General features: G+C 43.9%; 2 protein-coding genes across 9 annotated transcripts in view; one reads left to right on the top strand and one right to left on the bottom strand.

Moving 5' to 3' along the window:
- LOC127007129 (mucin-5AC-like) overlaps positions 1–15756 on the bottom strand; it is a 296085-nt gene that overhangs the window by 19535 nt on the left and 260794 nt on the right. The gene's annotated exons all lie outside the window — the stretch shown is intronic.
- LOC127007131 (uncharacterized) overlaps positions 14486–15756 on the top strand; it is a 157056-nt gene continuing 155785 nt past the window's right edge. For 2 of the 6 annotated variants that reach the window (XR_007760081.1, XR_007760082.1), the window contains exon 1: positions 14486–15078. The gene's annotated coding sequence lies outside the window, so the exon portion shown is untranslated. The remainder of the gene's footprint in view (positions 15079–15756) is intronic. The other 4 variants (XM_050877787.1, XM_050877786.1, XM_050877788.1 and 1 more) reach the window with 3 other exon arrangements.

Below are 15756 nucleotides of genomic sequence, written 5' to 3'. Positions count from 1 at the left end.
AAAACGTTAAAGACAGATCCAAAATTATGAGAAGGAAAGGAAATCATAGTTTGAAGGATGAGTGTTGGCAGACTTATCAGCTATACGTGTTTGCTTACTTAAATCTTTACTTCAAGATATAGATAGATAGGTGAATGGGTAGACACGGATAAATAGAGATAGACTGACGTATAGATAGACTGACATGTAAATAAATTAATAAATGGATATATTAGAATAGATAAAGATAGACTGATATTAGGATACATGTGGATGAATAGAAAATAGATGGCAAGATATAAACACATGATGTGGATAAATAAATAGGATAGATGTAGACAGACATGTGGATAGATAAATAAATAAAGGGATATAAATAGATAGATAAACATGTAGACGATAAAAAAGATAAATAGACAGATAGATACATCGTTTTTAAATTGCATATCAGTTAACGGATGCAAAAAAAAAAAAATGAAAAATGAAAAATAGCATGAATACGTAAAACATCATAAAACGTCGGCTCAAAACTTTTTATTCACAAATACATATATAAAAAAAAAAAGAAAACGCTGACGAATTGATAGAAAAACAACAGAATACAACGAATTAGTAAAAAAAAAACGGAGAGAGAGAGAGAGAGAGAGAGAGAGAGAGAGAGAGAGAGAGAGAGAGAGAGAGAGAGAGAGAGAGAGAGAGAGAGAGAGAGAGAGAGAGAGAGAGAGAGAGGTAAACAAAATCAAATTAAATCAACATGCAAACTTCTATTCCTTTGCAAAATAAATCCTATACACAGTGAATGACGTTTATGACCCTGACATAAAATTGAGAATAGCCGGTAAATAAGTCACGCCAACCATTCACTGAAGACCCATTTCCTCCCTCCATCCCTCCTCCTCTTTCTCTCTCTCTCTCTCTCTCCTTTGCCTCTTATTCCTTCACTCCTCCTCCTTCATTCCACGGCCTGTTTTTTTTCCTTTTTTCTCCTTTTCTTCCCCTTTTCCCCTTTTTATCTTGTTCCTTGTCCTTTTCCTCCTCTGCTAATCTTTCCCTTTCATTCCCTGGCCTGTCTCTTTTCCTCTCTCCTCCTTTTCCTCCCCTTTTCTCCCCTTTCCATCTTGTCCCTTGTTCCTTTCCTCCCCAGCCTTCTTTCCATTTAATCCTTTCTTTCCTTTCCGTCCTCTTTCATTTCATCTTCCTCCTCTTTTATTTACCCCTTCTTCCTTTCACTCTATTCCTGGTCCTTCTTTCCTCACTATCCTTCCTATCTAACTCATTCCATAATACTCACTCTTCCCCTTTCCTCACCCGACCTGCCTTTTTTTCCACTCTCTAATTCCTTCCCTTCCCTTCACTTAACCTCTCTCATTTCCGGTTCCTCCTCCCCTCATTCTCCTTCCCATCCAACCCATTCCCCATTCCATAACGCTTACCCTCCCCTTTCCTTCCTCAAACTGTCATTTTTTCCTCTCTCCCTTTCCTTTCCTTCACTTAACCTCTCTCATTTCTGGTCCATCTCAGCTAATCCTCCTTTCCATCCAACCCATTCCCCATTCCATAACACTTACTCTCCCCTTTCCTTCCTCAACCTGTCATTTTTTCCTTTCTCCCTCTCTATCCCTTCCCTTCACTTAACTTTTCTCATTTCTGGTCCTCTCCTCATTCTCCTTCCCATTCAACCCATTCCCCATTCCATAACACTTACTCTTTCCCTTCCCTTCCCCAAACCTGTCATTTTCTTCTCGCTCACTCTCCTTCTCTTCTCTTCACTTAACCTCTCTCATTTCTGGTCCTTCTGTCCCCATTCTCCTTCCCATCTAACCCATTCCCCATTCCATAACGCTTATTCTTCCCCTTCCCTTCCCCAACCTGTCATATTTCCTCTTTCCCTCTATCTCTCCCTTCCCCTTTCCCTCTCTTATCCTCCTCCTCCTAGTCCTCCTCCTCCCCCCAGCCAGTTCAGTAACAAAGGCGCCTCGCTTGTGTAATGAAACGTTTCCCGAAATGAATAAAATTTGCGTATTAAGTTCCATAGAGGCGAGGCGTGAAGTAACATGACGTGACGGACGAAAAAAGAAGGAAAAAAAAGAAAGGACTGATTTTTTCTGTTGGGTTCGAATTGTGTTTCTTTTTTTTTCTCTTCTGTTATTGTTTGTTGTAGTTTTTTTTTCAGTGTGTGGGGGAAGGAGGGGATGTGTGTGTGTATGTGTGTGTGTGTGTGTGTGTGTGTGTGTGTGTGTGTGTGTGTGTGTGTGTCGGACAAAGAAAGGAAAACAAAGGGAAAGAGATAAGAATATAGGAAAAAATGAGTGAGAGGCGGTAACCTACAGACCCAGACACGCACACACACACACACACACACACACACACACACACACACACACACACACACACACACACACACACACACACAGAAGGGACGTCTCTTAAGAAGTTATATAAATGAATCTCACTTTTAATCACATTTATATTGCTTTGACAACCAACATTACTATTACTACCACTACCACCAAACAACAACAACCGCCACTACCACCACCACAACTACCACCACCACCGTACACACAATTCACACGGGAGGTGGTTATGAAAATTTGAAATGAAAAGTTCCCTGTAATTGTTGTGTGGTGCACGCTAATGGAAAACTTTATGCTCCGAGTGAAAAAAAGTATGCAGGAGGGGGAAAGAAGGGAGGGGAGGGAAGGAGGAGGAGGAGGAGGAGGAGAGAAGGAGGGAAAGAAGATCAATAAAGGTATCTACGTAAAAGGAAGGTAAAAATAATGGTAAGCGTGGAGATGAATAAAACTGAGGAAAACGATAATAGAGAGGATAAAGAGTGACGATATCAAAGGGTATAAAGTTTTGAGAGCGGCGGAGAAGAGAAAGGAAACTGGAATTGGAAAGTAAAGGAAAATACAGAGGAAGATGAAAGGAAGAATGGAGCAAAGAGATAAAAAAGATGGAAATTTCATGTATAGAATTCAATATATGTCAATGTATGAGTTTGTTTGGACTTATGAATAACTAATTCATGTGTGTGTGTGTGTGTGTGTGTGTGTGTGTGTGTGTGTGTGTGTGTGTGTGTGTGGTCAAGTCTTGACGTAAGTCTATCAGGTACACATCAAGAGAGAGAGAGAGAGAGAGAGAGAGAGAGAGAGAGAGAGAGAGAGAGAGAGAGAGAGAGAGAGAGAGAGAGAGAGAGAGAGAGAGAGAGAGAGAGAGAGAGAGAGAGAGAGAGAGAGAGAGAGAGAGAGAGAGAGAGAGAGAGAGAGAGAGAGAGAGAGAGAGAGAGAGAGAGAGAGAGAGAGAGAGAGAGAGAGAGAGAGAGAGAGAGAGAGAGAGAGAGAGAGAGAGAGAGAGAGAGAGAGAGAGAGAGAGAGAGAGAGAGAGAGAGAGAGAGAGAGAGAGAGAGAGAGAGAGAGAGAGAGAGAGAGAGAGAGAGAGAGAGAGAGAGAGAGAGAGCGAGAGAGAGAGAGTGTGTGTGTGTGTTCAAGAGAGAGAGAGCGAGAGAGACTGTACAACGTTAAAAATATTTCTGGAACGCTTCTCTCTTTCCCTCCACCTCTCTCTCTCTTCTCTCTCCCTTCCCGCTATTGATCTGTGTCTTCATATAAATAGCCAGGAAGAGGAGGGAGGCTTGACGGGGAGGAAGAGGAGGAGGAGGAGGAGGAGGAGGAGGAGGAGGAGGAAGAGTAAAAGGAGGAGGAAGTCGAAGAAGGAGTAGGAAGCAAGGAAGGAAGTAAAAAGATAGGTGTGAAAAGGAAGAAAGGGAAAAAAGGTGGATGGGGTCGTAGATTTATGGTTTCACAGGTAGGGGGAGGAAGAGGAGTAATAGGGGAACGGAAGAGGAAGAGGAAGAGGAAGACGAGGAGAAGAGAGTGAGGAACAGGAGTAGGAAACAGGAAGAAGGAAAGAAACAGTGGGAGTGAGAGACGGAGGAGGAAGAGGAGGAGGAGAAGAAAGAAAAATGGATAACAGAAATAGGGAGCAAAAGGAAATAAGAAATAAATTGGAAAGAGAAAAACAGAAGAAGAAAGAAGGGTGGGACACTAGAGTAAGAAGAAAGAGAAAGGAAGAAAATGGAGGAGTATGGGAAAGAGAAGGAGGAGAAGAAAGGTGAGGAGAAAGACAAGGATGCAGAATGAAGTAAAGAAAAGTGAAAGTGAGAGAAGGAGGAGGAGGAGAAGAAGGAATGAAAACAGAAATAGGAAACGGAATGAAAAAAGAAAAAAAAATGTGATTCAAGGAAGGAGGAGAAGAATGAATAAATGAAAGAAAGGAGGATGAATAAGTAAGAAGTAAGAGGAAGTATATAAATGAGAGAGAGAGAGAGAGAGAGAGAGAGAGAGAGAGAGAGAGAGAGAGAGAGAGAGAGAGAGAGAGAGAGAGAGAGAGAGAGAGAGAGAGAGAGAGAGAGAGAGAGAGAGAGAGAGTGAGAGAGAGAGAGAGAGAGAGAGAGAGAGAGAGAGAGAGAGAGAGAGAGAGAGAGAGAGAGAGAGAGAGAGAGAGAGAGAGAGAGAGAGAGAGAGAGAGAGAGAGAGAGAGAGAGAGAGAGAGAGAGGGGGGGGGGGAGGAGGAAGAAAAAGGAGGTTGAGATTCCAGTTTTATGGTCGGGTGTGACAGCTTGGCATGGAAGGGGGTCGATTACTACGCATCCTCCTTCTCTTTCTGCTGCCCTAAGGTGTAATCTGGGCCCGTTAGAGGCGAGGGCGGGGGAGGCGTCTAGAGTGTCGGTTCCCCTTACCTTATGCTTCCCCGGCGCTCGCTTGGCAGTCGAGGTAAGGTAAGACGGAGATTATGCAATTTTTTTTCTTGCATGGAATCTCTGCGTGGAAGCAAAATTGTGGGATGGAGCAGCCAAGGGGGTCGAGTTTTTACAGAGTATTTTTTTTTTTTACTTTGTGCCTTGGTGTTAAAGATGAATGGCTCAAGGCGTGAGTTAAACATTTATTTCACATGCTAATTTTTTGTCGCTGAATATATGTTTTTTCCTGACTCCAGTGCCTCGTGTTAAAGATGAAGGATTCGAGGCCTGAATTTAACCTTTTTCTCAAGATAGTTTTATGAATAGGCTCCTCCTTCTCCCAGCGGTGATGCACGTCGCTGGTTAAAGAAGGGCCGCTCAGATGCCGTCCTTCCTGCTACACTTGATTGGGAAAAGTCTTGGAGGAGCAAATTGGAAGGATTGCTACTGGATGAAAGGGTTGGCTAGTTTAATGAAAAGCTTCCTTCCCAACCCCAGCGATAATGCAGCCAAAATGGGCCCTCAGATGACGGCCTTCCTATCACGCTACGCTTAATTGGAAAAAGTCTTGCAGGAGCGAATAGGGCGGTTCGTTGCTGGATGACGCTTACTCCAACACGTTAGAGGTACAGTTGAGTCTGAATGTGTGCGTGGATAGCGTATAAAATTTCAACTGCAACATTACTATACTAACTTTCCATTCCAAAACATCGAGGAAAAAAATATTCCATCGGGTTTGTATTCAATGTTTTCGCCAGTTTCCGCTACAACGAAGGACTCCGTGTAATGAACTTGTGCCTGTCTCTGAGCGCCATAATGACCCGCTGGACGTCTCACTTCGGTTAATGGCTCACCTTGCTTTATTGACACTCAGATCCACAGCGCTGGTAGCATGCAGGTCTTGGCAAAAACAAGTGCGAAATGCAACCAATCTATTAATAGGAAATACACAAACAAGCCACACGTAATATAGATCTACCAGGCATAAAATACACCGTTTCCCCTTCCCAATAAGCGCCTTGGGAGGGAACAGCCGAGCCGATGGCAGCCATTATCGTAAAGCTGCGTGAATTACCCGCTGCAGCCCGTGTTTTGCCCTGCCTCACACGCCCTCTAATCACATCCTGAATCAGTAATAAAAAGAATAAACATCTCCGACTGCAATCTTATGCAGAATCTCAGGTACAAGGTGGCTCGGGCGCGGCGGTGGGGGAGGAAGGGTTGGGGGAATTTGATGGTGGGGGAACACCTTTTAGAGTGAGGCTGGAACACGTCACTCTAAAAGCAGTAACGGAGAGCAAAGACGAAGACAAAGACAAAGACGAAGGCGGAGACATGCCCTCATATTTGCAATCTTGTTCTTGGCCAACAATACACAAGTCCTCAAACACATGAATGTCTTATTAAGTTACTCCCCATTGAAACTTTATAGAGACGTTTTGCTAGAGGTAACAGTGCTTTATTAGTCCTTTTAGAAAACGGTCATCCACGTAACTTAATCTCTTTTCTTATTCTCAGCTACTAGGACAGTCTCCACATACCCCAGCTCACGACACTCCCCATGCACATTCTCTCTCACCCTCCATTTCCCACAAGTCCCCACCCTTTTATGACGACCCCCCTTCTTCTCCCCTCCCTCCATTCTCCTGGACAGCCCCCTACGAACTTCCTCTTGACAGTTCCCACACTCTCCCTCCTTCCCACATGACAGTTCCCACACTCTCCTCCCCCACACTCTTCCTTTCAGCCCCTCCGCCACCCAATCCTGAGTTAAGTATTTCGTGTTGAGCCTTTCTCTTATCGGCTGCACGGGTACTATTTATACTTTATTTTCTCCACGTTAATGAACACCTCTCGACGAAGGTGTACCCCGTGTCAAATAACTCGACGAATCCTGGAACTCTGCCTGTAACTCACTCGCGAAATTTTGTGGTCGGTGCTGAATGTGACGCGAATTTAATATTTCACATGGATAAAAAATCGTAATAGATGTCAGATGGAAATGATGGCGCAGGAGACAGACTTGAAATAGGTAAGGCGGGAGTATTACTGCTGCTGCTACTACAATTACTACTACTGCTACTACTACTACTACTACCACTACTATTACTACTTCTACCACTACTACAATAGGAGTATCAGCAGTGGTATTAACAGGATCAACTGCCATTTCATTAATACATCTAATGACAACCAAGAAAGAAGGTGGAAACGGGTCCCTCCCCCCCCCCCCCCTAAAAAAGAAGAGAAGGAAGATGCTGAAGCTTAAAAAATGGTGGAAAAATAAAATAAAATGTTGAAGAAATAGTGCAAAGAAAAAAATGATGAAAGGAAATAATAAAAACGATGAAAAGGCAAAGGAAATACGATGAAAAGAGATAAGGAGAGAAGGTGGAGACGATGCCAAAAATGAAGACTGAAAAAGATGTTGAAAATAGATAAAGAAACGATGAAGAAACTAAATTATGAATGTGAAGAGATGAAAGGAGAAGGTGGACATGATACCCAAAAAAGAGGACAAGAAATAGATAGTGAAAATATAAAAAAGAAGCTAAAAGATGGTGAAAATAACTAATCGACTGCGCAACCACCACAACCACCACCACCAACATCACCATCACCATCAACGCCACCAACACCACCACCATCAACCACGGTAATCACTACATGCCCCTCCCTCACCGCTCCTCACCGCGTCACCATTCCTCACCGCGGTTCACCATTACCACTTTAAGAAGGAAGAAAATACGCGGGTGTAAAGAAAAAGAAAAGAAAACGAAAACAAAGAAAATGGTAAAGAAAAAAAAAGTGTTGTGGATATAAACAGTTTGAAAGAGAGAGAGAGAGAGAGAGAGAGAGAGAGAGAGAGAGAGAGAGAGAGAGAGAGAGAGAGAGAGAGAGAGAGAGAGAGAGAGAGAGAGAGAGAGAGAGATAGTGAGAGAGAGAGAGAGAGAGAGAGAGAGAGAGAGAGAGAGAGAGAGAGAGAGAGAGAGAGAGAGAGAGAGAGAGAGAGAGAGAGAGAGAGAGAGAGAGAGAGAGAGAGAGAGAGAGAGAGAGAGAGAGAGAGAGAGAGAGAGAGAGAGAGAGAGAGAGAGAGAGAGAGAGAGAGAGAGAGAGAGAGAGAGAGAGAGAGAGAGAGAGAGAGACCTTACCTGCTCGCTTCCACCTTCGACTCTCGTCCTGGACTGACTGACTTGACCCCAAAACTCCCTCCATCCTCCTCCCTTCCTTCTCCCTTCCTCCTTTCTCTTTCCTTCCCTCTCCCTCCCTCCCTCCCTTCTTCCTTACTCTGTATAACTCCGTAACCTTCTTCCCCTTCACCTCGTTTCCAGTGCTTTTTTTTATCTTGTACTGAATCGAACTCTTTTTTTGGTTTACATTTTCTCATTATTCATAACACGCTCTTGCTTCTCCTCCTCCTCCTTCTCTTCTTCTTTTTCTTCTCCTTCTCATCCCTCTGTCCTCCTTTTCCTTCTCCCTTTTCCTCTTAGTTCTCCTAGTTAATCTTTTCCTTCTACTCTTTCTAATACGTTTTATCCTCCTTCTGCTTCTTGATATCCTCCTCCTCCCCCTCCTCCTCCTCCTAAGCTTTTAAATTCTCTTTCTAAATTTGTTCGCTCTACTTTCTCTATTAAGCTACTTTCCGAATCCCAACTTGAAGCTTAACGTCAATATGAAGAAGAAGAAGAGGAAGAAGAAGAAGACGAAGAGAGAGAGAGAGAGAGAGAGAGAGAGAGAGAGAGAGAGAGAGAGAGGGAGAGAGAGAGAGAGAGAGAGAGAGAGAGAGAGAGAGAGAGAGAGAGAGAGAGAGAGAGAGAGAGAGAGAGAGAGAGAGAGAGAGAGAGAGAGAGAGAGAGAGAGAGAGAGAGAGAGAGAGAGAGAGAGAGAGAGAGAGAGAGAGAGAGAGAGAGAGAGCAAAATCGAAATCACTCGAGTTGCATACCTTCTCTTTTGCAACCTCTGGGATCAAGAAATGGAGGAAGAGGAGGAGGAGGAGGAGGAGGAGGAGGAGGAAGGAGGAGGAGTATGAGGAGGAGGAGGAGGAGGGTGAGTAGTTGAAAGGAGGAGGAGAGGGGGACGAGGTGGTGGGTAAGAAACTGCGTGAGGAAGAATAGGAAGTAAGAGGAAGAGAAGGAAGAAAAAGAAAAATAATAATAATAAGGAAGAGAAGGAAGAGTAGGACGAGAAGGAAGAGGAGAATGAGGAGGAGGAGGAGAAGTAGGAGGAGGAGGAGGAGGAGGAGGGGGAACATCTTCACAGGTAGAACGCGCCATGAGTGTCCTCGGTCAGGCAGCTTTAAATACAACGCCGCTGTGTGTGTGTGTGTGTGTGTGTGTGTGTGTGTGTGTGTGTGTGTGTGTGTGTGTGTGTGTGTGTGTGTGTGTGTGTGTGTGTGTGTGTGTGTGTGTGTGTGTGTGTGTGTGTACTTTTATCGTAATTGAATCAAGATCTAATGTTACTTCCTGGTACCTTTCTTGTTTCCTCCTTTTTTTCTTTTTATTATTGTCATCATCATCATCATCATCATCATCATCATCATCATCATCATTATCACCGTAACATCTGTCGCCGCAATATTAATTAATCTCCTCCTTAATTAGGTTTTGCGAATGTTGATCTCGCGGGTTGAGGCGTTCTGAAGTGTTTGTCTTCCTCCTCTTTGTGTCTTTGTGTCTTTGTCGGTCTGTCTGTCCGTCTCTTCGTCAACCTGTCTGTGTGTTCAAGTTGGCAAGTATATTTCTGTACCTGTAAGCCTTTCTGTGTGTGTGTGTGTGTGTGTGTGTGTGTGTGTGTGTGTGTGTGTGTGTGTGTGTGTCTCTCTTTCCAGGGTGGTTAGCATTGGTCCCTGAATTTTCGAACAAACTTCCGCGGTGTCATCTCTCTCTCTCAACATATAAACGTATTGGAGCAACGCCTGGCGGGCTTTTTTGTTGCTTCTTTGTTTTAATGCCCTTGAGCTGTCTCCTTTGCTGTAGATTTTTTTTTTTGGTTAAGTCTTAGGTCAAGAGGACGCGCATTTCGTTGCTTGACACAGACATAACCAGTGAAGAAGAGGACTGACACACATGTTTAATACTGGAAAATCCGACATCTTCAAGACATAAAATTATGCTAAGAATGCTATCTTTTCATTTGGTGCAGAAGGAGTCAGATATCTTAAAACAAATATCATCTCGTGTCCGCGACTGGCAGCAAGTACTGGAAGAATATGGAGAGGCGAGACAAATATACACTCTCTTATCTCGCCTTCCCTTCCATTCCTGCTCTCCCCTCTCGACCACGACGGCCACAACGGAAGGGTTTAGAAGAGTGAGCCATTCACCATGTCCCGATCATCCGCTGGACTCGCGATTACCAACCACCTTTGTTATTATTATTTTATATTTTCATTATTACGTATTGTAGAAAAGCAAAAATAATACAAGGGCTTGGGGTGACTTTAAATAGCGCCAATGCGATGCTGCTTGAGAGGAGGCACATATCCTTACACCTGTGACTTCCTCAGATCTCCTTTCCAATAACAACAATAATGATAATGATAAAAACAATACTGCTACTAGTTTTACTACTACTACTACTACTACTACTACTACTACTACTACTACCACTACTACTACTACTACTACTACTACCACCAATACTACTACTACTACTACTACTACTACCACCAATACTACTACTACTACTACTACTACTACTACTACTACTACTACTACTACTACTACTACTACTACTACAACCACCACTACTACTGCTACTACTACTATTACCAGTACTACTACTACAAATAATAATAAAAAATAATAATTACATTACTACTATTATTATAGTAATGTGACCAGATCTGATCCGAAATAAGGTCAAAGTAATGCTAAATATACCTTGAGGATGACTTCGGCTCTTCTATTGCTCACGCTTCTTGAAATGAATCCCAGTACTCTGTTTGCTCGATTTTTAACCTGAATGCATCGTGTGCTTGGACGGAGATCTGAGCTCGCTAAGATCCCTAAATTCCTCTTACACCTAGACCTGCTGAGGGGCGTGTCATTTAAGCAATAATTATGTTCCTACCTGCACTCAGAATACTGCAATTACGATATTGAACCCCGTCTGCCACCTCCCCGCCAAGTCTTACAATCTGTCTAGTTCATCCTGGATCCGAGCCGCTCCATTCAGCGCCTTCACCGAAACTCGAAACCGGATCACGATGACTCAACAGAACAGAGTGATCTGTTGTGATTTTGCTGGGGAGTTGGGTATGGCAACAACAACAACAACAACAGAATATCTAGATTGATAAGAGAGAAAAGAAATGCAAAGAAATGCTATGAAACACGGTTGTAAGGCGGCCGTCACGGGTCACAGGCATGTCTATGAGTCGCTTACTGAGCCTCAGCAGCCTCGCGCCTCCGCCACTCGGCGATCTCGTCTCGTATGTGGCGGTAGCACCGCAGGACGGCGTCCCTGTCGCCCTTGATGTGCAGGGTCCGCCTGACCTGCATGACGCTGGCGCCGTGGCTCCGCTGCAGGTCCTCCAGCTGGCGGTCACTGGGTCCTGCGAGGCGGGAGATGAATCTTTGCGCCACGGTGAGGCTGCGGTAGGCGTAGGACGCTGTGGCGGGGGCGGCAGGGACGGTCACTGGTGATGAGCCCTCGCCCTGAAGGGAAACCTCCCCGTCTGTGGCACTTGTACCGCCCCGAGAGGCTTCTGCATGATGGGGTGCCTCCTCTTCTGCTTCAGGAACATCAGAGGCTTGCTCCTCTTCTACCGCAGCGACATCAGAGGGTTCTTCCTCTTCTGCTTCAGGAACATCAGAGGCTTGCTCCTCTTCTACCGCAGCGACATCAGAGGGTTCTTCCTCTTCTGCGGCGGGAACATCAGAGGCTTGCTCCTCTTCTACCGCAGCGACATCAGAGGGTTCTTCCTCTTCTGCGGCGGGAACATCAGAGGCTTCCTCCTCTTCTGCAGTAGCGACATCAGAGGGTTCTTCCTCTTCAGCGGCAGCAATATCACAGGCTTCCTCAACCTCGTGCGCCGTTGTGTGTGTGTGTGTGTGTGTGTGTGTGTGGAGAGAGAGAGAGAGAGAGAGAGAGAGAGAGAGAGAGAGAGAGAGAGAGAGAGAGAGAGAGAGAGAGAGAGAGAGAGAGAGAGAGAGAGAGAGAGAGAGAGAGAGAGAGAGAGAGAGAGAGAGAGATGCAGAACTAACTACAATATTCAAAGTGTAACTATATAAAGGGAGAAATGAGAAAAAAAAGAAGGAATAACGAATAGAGGGACAAGAAAGCGGAAGTAAGAACAAAAGAAAGAGGGAATAAAAGGGGCAGAATCAGACGCGCCCCCCCCCCAAAAAAAAAAGAATGAAAGGAATAAAAAAGAAACACAAAGCACGAAAGGATAAAACAAAAACGAAGAATGAAAGAACAAACAGACCAAGGGCAGAACAATCAATAGACCAACCACAAGAAGACAAGACACTTATGGCAACGTGATCCCCGCATCAGCCTAGAGTCCGGGTTGATGGGTGGCCTTCAGGACAGCACGTGGGTAGTCTAGGCCACTCGGCGGGGACTAAATATTTGCTTGTGGCGGCGGGCGGGACGCGGTCTGTTGCATGTCTGTCTGTTCCTCCTTTTCTTTTTTACCTTTCTACCACTATCATTATTACTACTACTATTGCTACTACTACTACTACTACTTAATTTATACTGATAATAATAATAATAATAATAATAATAATAATAATAATAATAATAATAATAATAATAATAAAAATAATAAAAATGATAATTGCTATAATAATAATACCAAAAATACCATCGATAATAATGTTTACCGTGATAATAAAGTAGAAAGTGACAATTATAAGAAAGGAAAGCATTCTTATAACACGTAACAGGTCCTTGCTGTTACCCAAATCAAGAAAATATATAGCAAGCGTCAGGATAGCAGCGCGACTTACCGACCCTTTACTTCAGATTCAGCCACAGACTGTACTATTCCTATTGCCTTTAAAATGAAATACGATGAATTGTTTATGATTTGCAAGGTTTATCTATTCTTTATATTATTGCTCGAAGAAAATAACTAACAATCCACTTTTTTTTCCTAACATATATTCAGTAATAAAATTGTATTCAACCAGTCTTTATGGATGAATGAAAAAATGTGAAAGTAGAGAAAAATAAAATCGCTTACCGAGCAAAACTTGGAGAAACTAATAAAAAAAAAAACGCTCAGAAATTCGTCACAATGAATCGATGAATCCTGAGTGTCTCGTTCCTGCTACTACGTTATTGCGAGGACCTCATTATGGTATACTGAGCTTTTTTCTTTTTTCTTCTTTTTCTTCTTTTTATTTTGTCTTCTTCTTCTTCCTCTTCTTCTTTTTTTTTCGTTTTCTTTTTCTTTTCTTCTTATTGTTATTCCGTTTTTTGTTACTCCTTCCTTTATTGAGTCTTTCCTTTTACTGCTTTCCGATTCTCTATTCTCTCACTCTAGATATTTATTCCACTTTTCCTTATCGTCAATTCCTGTTCAGTAACACTTCAATAATTTCTTGTTTCTTTCTCAGTCATCTTTCCTTCTTCCTTCTATCCCTCCGTCCTACCTCTTCTCTTTTTTTCCTTTTCATATACTTTTCCCCATTCCTTTTTCTCCTTTCGTCCTCATCTTTTTCCTTTCCTTTGCAATTGGTATAACTTTTTTAATTCCTTTTCCGCCTTTCTTTTCACTTTTTTCTTTTTCCTTTTTCTTTCTGTTTGATCCACCATTTCCATTCCATTTCCTCTTTTTCTTTTCACCTTTTCTTTCCTTCTTTTCATACACGGTTTCTAGCATTGCTCTCCTTCTTGTCTTTCCTTCTCTCTTCTTCTTGTTCATTTTGTCTTCTTGCTTGCCTAACCTTACACTCCTTTTTCCTCTATTATTTCTTACCATTTCATCCCATTCTTGTTTTCTTGATTCCTTTCCTATATCTTTCCCTTTTCTTCTATTATCCTTTCAGTTCCAATACTTTTATTCTCTTTCATTAATATTATCATTATTAATACTATTATCATCATTATTATTGTTATTATTATTTTTTATTATTATTGGCAGTAGGAGCATGGTAGTAGTAGTAGTAGTAGTAGTAGTAGTAGCAGCAGTAGTAGTAGTAGTAGTAGTAGTAGTAGTAGTAGCAGTCGTAGAAGTAGTAGTAGTAGCAGTCGTAGAAATAGTAGTAGCAGTAGTAGTAGTGGTAGTAGAAACAGCAGCAGAAGTAGCAGTAAAAGTAGAAGATATGGATACAAAATCAGAGATGAAGTATCTTTCAACACACACACACACACACACACACACACATACACACACACACACACACACACACACACACACACACACACACACACACACACACACACACACACACACACACACACACACACACACACACACACACACACAGAGAGAGAGAGAGAGAGAGAGAGAGAGAGAGAGAGAGAGAGAGAGAGAGAGAGAGAGAGAGAGAGAGAGAGAGAGAGAGAGAGAGAGAGAGAGAGAGAGAGAGAGAGAGAGAGCGAGAGAGAGAGAGAGAGAGAGAGAGAGAGAGAGAGAGAGAGAGAGAGAGAGAGAGAGAGAGAGAGAGAGAGAGAGAGAGAGAGAGAGAGAGAGAGAGAGAGAGAGAGAGAGAGAGAGAGAGAGAGAGAGAGAGAGCAAGTAAGAGTGAGAGAGTGAGAGCTAAAGAGAGAGAGAGAGAGAGGGCCAGGCGGCAGGGTGGCAGGCATCCGTCCCCCTTGTGGAGGCGTGCGAGCCGCGAGTGTGTGGCACTGTGTGCGCCGCTCAGACTCAGTAGTGGTTCTGGCACGCTGCGGCACGGACTGCTCTCCGCCACTGTCCCGCCCTCCCCCTCACTGCCTAGCGCGCCCCGCAGTGCCTCCCGGGCAGGGCTGGAGGGACGACGTTGGGGTCCGGTGAGCTGACGAGACCCAGTGACACGGAGAGAGACAGTGAGAGAAAGAAGCAGCGAACGAGAAAAAGCATTATTCCGGAACGAGTGAGCAACGGAGGGAGACAGAGAGAGAGAGAGAGGGAGGGCCAAGGTCAGCGGAGAGAGGAGGAAGCACTGAGCGCATACACTAGCTAGCATGACGAGAAAGTGAGAGAGGGAGGCTGTGTGTTCTGCCTCACGCACGATACCTGGACGAACGAAATGATTTAGGAGAGACAGAGGGAGAATCAGGTCACTCTTCCACTCTCTCACTCTCTCTAATTACTCCTCCTCCTCCTCCTCCACTTCCTCCTCTTCCTCCTCCTGCACGCCTTCTCTCACCTCGCTCCTCACTCACACACAGCACCTCTGGCTACCTGTTACACGGTGAGTACCTGAATGGTCTGTGTGTGTGTGTGTGTACCAGGCGTTCAAGGGTTCGTGTCCCGCAGGCTTAAAGCTTACGTGCGCGTACCTAGCATCAGAATGGGGCCAACAGGTAGTTTTTGGACCCGGGGCCTCTTAAGACTCCTCCAGGTGTTAATTAGTTGACTGGCCAGGCGAGATACGAGCCGCAGGGGTAACAGGACGATGATAAAGGCCCTGTGTCTACCTGGGCTCAGTATGGTAAGTGTTTATCGTACCTTGCCAACACGGCGTATTTGTACCTGCATGGGGGCGGTGTTGAAACGTGTCTGTGTGTTTAGCTACCTGTTTGGTATCGTGTTAGCGTTTGTTTGCTCCACGAGGTGAGTGTAGTATAAATTTGGTGACATGGAACTGAAATCGGATGAATGTACACCGTAAAAAATCTCTTATACCGCCGAAGTAGGTCTGTTTTGATATCGAATTTACACATATACGCATTCGAAAATAAACGTAAATGCGTAAGTGAGGTCAAACCTATATTGATCGCTTCGTTACAGACCCCAAAACGTGGATTTCTTCATGGTTCGTCCTCCTCTGCGCTATATATGAAAACCTATTAAAGTCTGCGTGCATTTTTAGAAAGTTGGTGTCCAGGCTCTCGTATGCGTGCGCTTAAGACTATTCTGGAAGGACAGG

This window comes from Eriocheir sinensis, chromosome 34 (assembly GCF_024679095.1).
Source record: "Eriocheir sinensis breed Jianghai 21 chromosome 34, ASM2467909v1, whole genome shotgun sequence".
Lineage (NCBI taxonomy): Eukaryota > Metazoa > Arthropoda > Malacostraca > Decapoda > Varunidae > Eriocheir > Eriocheir sinensis.
Note: the sequence above shows the minus strand (reverse complement) of the source record. Positions and strands in the feature narration are given on the sequence as shown.